Source organism: Anneissia japonica, unplaced genomic scaffold (genome assembly GCF_011630105.1).
Source record: "Anneissia japonica isolate Jap-2015-1 unplaced genomic scaffold, ASM1163010v1 scaffold111818_len35640_cov116, whole genome shotgun sequence".
NCBI classification, from domain to species: domain Eukaryota; kingdom Metazoa; phylum Echinodermata; class Crinoidea; order Comatulida; family Comatulidae; genus Anneissia; species Anneissia japonica.
Window position 1 is genome coordinate 26,180 of NW_022694441.1, and position 3,572 is coordinate 29,751.

A 3,572-nucleotide genomic window follows, 5' to 3' on the forward strand; every position below is an offset into this window, starting at 1 on the left:
TATATATATATATATATCTATATCTATATATATATATATATATATATATATATGTATATATATATATATATTACACAATGATTTTATTACACAATGATTTTTCATAGGACTTTATTCCTTGAAAAGCTACAGGGCTACATCTATGCGAATGAGTGGATCTTGCATTGTTAAACCCAAACCAATTACAGATCAAACAGGAGGGGGAGGGGAGAAGAAATAATCAGTGCCGACAATATCAATGCATTTTACATCTCCCTTATCAGTTCCAAACCCATATAAAACTATTACTCTTAATAATATATAACAGCGAACTTATATATTTTTTTAATTTACTATGAGGGGCAATTCAAGCCGTATTAATGCACTCTTGGTCACCTCAAATGGTAGATATATTTTTGTTTAATCTATATGTTAAAGTTTTGTTAAGGTAGACATTACAACAATATTACTTGTCAATAAACGTATAGTTTTAAATATCATCATTTGTCACTGTAGAGACGAGGACCGGTAACTAACTGTCTGTGGGAGTTTGGGACAGCAAAATCTACGGTACTCGTCAAAGCCAATCAGCATCTGGACGAGGGTGCTCAACATGACGTAACAAATTCCAACATTGACTGGCAATTCTCAATGTTTCAAAAGTACACAACATATCTGTGAAAATCGTTTTGATTAAAATTTGACATATAACAATGATGGATCTAATAATTCTGCAAGATTTTAGAATGGTCCGAAATTTCACGGGGGAAGAATGTGGGTGGCGAAAAATGTTCGGAAGAGATTTTTTACCAAGTTGCAAACATTTCAAGTTACCTCGGGTTGCTTCGAAACAACCTATTGTAAAGTCAACTCAATCAACTTCAGAAATGTTTGGGATTATCATCCCAAAAAAAAACAAGAAAAAGTATTACTATTCATAGCAAAATAATTCAAATAGGCCTACTTTAAAAAAAATTTTTTACCAATAATTGGTAAAAATATTGTTTAACATTTGAGTTAAGGACGGCTTCCTTAATCATGAATTGTTAGGTTACTGAAGTGCATAAAAAAGTGATTTTCTGAAGGGCATCTTTAATTTGTAAGAATATTAAATTAAGAAATTAGGTCATATTTGATATTTGAACTCTGAGATTTAAAAAAGACTTCCTCATGAACCTAATTTAATCCTTGATTTTATTTATAATTATTATGACCATTACCTAAAAACCGAATAAATGGCTAAAACATCATATATTAGCTTCTATTAGTGGTTACTTTACTTAATGTTATGTCGACTATATATTTTTTCTATTTGAAAGCATAAAGGTATATGATGTAACACTGAATTGTAACTTTCATAATTGTTGTTTAGTATGTGCAGTGTATTGTACTCAGGAAGTTTTGATCTTTGACCCCAATATAATCAGGAAATATTTTGCTTATTTTGTAACAAATAAGTAGATAAAAGCAAAATATAATTGGACAATATTGACATTTAACCGATATTTAAAAAATTCAACCGATTTCGACTGATCACCTTTCAAATTCGTCAACAAATCTGGTCTGTAAAAGTTGTGTAAAACTGTATCCCTTGTCAGGATTATTATTTCATAGTTAACTTAACTGATTTATCTCTTGTATAATGGTACCTTTTTGTATATATCAAACTAATAATAATAACAATAACATTTAATAATAAGACATTTAAATTGTGCCAATTCAAACAATGGACTAGATGTTCCCCTTTTCAATAACTTTCTCCTCCCCTGATGGTCACTTCATGTCCCTTGCAGAGGGTAAACCGACGCATTTTCATCTGTCTACAACAGGTGACGACGAGGACCAGTACACCTGAGTAACCCCCTACTCGTCTCAAAAGATGTACTGGGTTCTTAAAAGTGCATATGAGCATTGTGTACACTGGGCCTACGGTTTATAATTTTTATCCGAGAAGACTTGGTCTATCACCAGAACTAGTAGAAAGCCGACCGGCCACCGGCCAAGAACCCGTGTCATTATTGTTGGCTATCGTTACGATGCCCCTGTCTTTAAGCGCTCGGCCATTCGACTTGTTCAATTATATCTAAATAAGAACAACTATAAAATATTATGACAATAAATAATATATATATATATATATATTGTATCTAAAAAAAAAACTTAGGTGAACTCAGTTTACCTTTGTAGGGAGAACATTTTTGTGTTTTTTAAAGAAATAATTGGATCCTCTAACTATAACCTTCGAACCTGATCTTTTGAACATATTTTGAAAATGTGTTGCCATCAAAGGAAATGTTCTTTGACCATTTTGAACCAATTTCTGAAGTCAAATTGCCTACAAAATCTGGTCTAGGTTTAATAACAATTGTGTGGCTATTTTATTCTTTCAAACAATTTCCTCGGTATTTCTCTCCGTACATTTTCCCCCCGGACTAATTGCCCCTAGACTCCCCCCTCCTTTACATTAAATATATAATTTCAATTATAAATTGTAATATATAATACATTTTAATTTTTTATTTTACTTAATTTTAAGGAAGCAGTTGGTCCTAAAATATTCATTAGTGCAATAAGATAGCAAGATTAATTGGTAAAAACGAATTTTCCCCAGGCTCAGCGTTCTTATTTTTTCCCTATTTCAGTATAAAACAATATTCTTATTTCATTCATATTTTTACACATTTTTGGGACACACAAAATTATTATTTTACAGCAGTATATTACTGTATTAGGGTATTACCATAAATCTTATTCCTGCATTGTATGACACAGTCAATATATTCCCTTGTGGTCAAACCTACTACAAATAAGGGTAAGACTTGTTGGTTTTTCAATTAAAAAAAAAACCTCATCTTACCTCAGCCTCAATTTGTTCTTATTTTGTTCTACTTTTTAAGCAATTTCAGCCTCAGTATTCTTATAAAAAAAAAAGTGTAATGAATTGTCACCATCGTGTGTAGGTCCACCAGGCCTTTTTAAGGTAAACATATGTATTGTGTTAATGAACTGTACAAGACATCGAATAACACAGCAGTTGGTAACTATAGTCCACAACAAAAACATTGGGTTATAGAATGTTGCTAATGAATCTTGAAATAAGTCTATAGTGGTATACAGTATTCTCAATTCTGGACTTGAGGTGCCAAAGACACCTACGTATGGTATTGGCATACAGAAAGGAGAGATGAAAACAACTTGCTGTTTTGGTTGTTACTAAAACTCTTAACTATATTTCAATTCCATGGGACGTAGTAAATCAATCTGTCTTTGAAAGAAAAAGGAGAGATATCTGAGCATTGTGGTACCTGTTAGATGTCCTTATTTGATATGCTATCTAAAGAAATAATAGAATTATAGTCAACTCACCTGGTGCCGGTTGAGGAAGAAAAGGGTCTGTATCTTTTGGTTTAGTTTCAGCAGTACCTATTATAAACCATGAGGCAAGTAACTAATCAATTCAATTCAATTCGGTATTACCCTTAAAACACTAACTTTACTTCTGATTCATTATTTGAATTTTTTGGGATATTAAAAAAAAAAACAGCAATTTTGTTTCATCTGTTTTCATTTTTTTTGTTTGTGTGGTTGTCAAT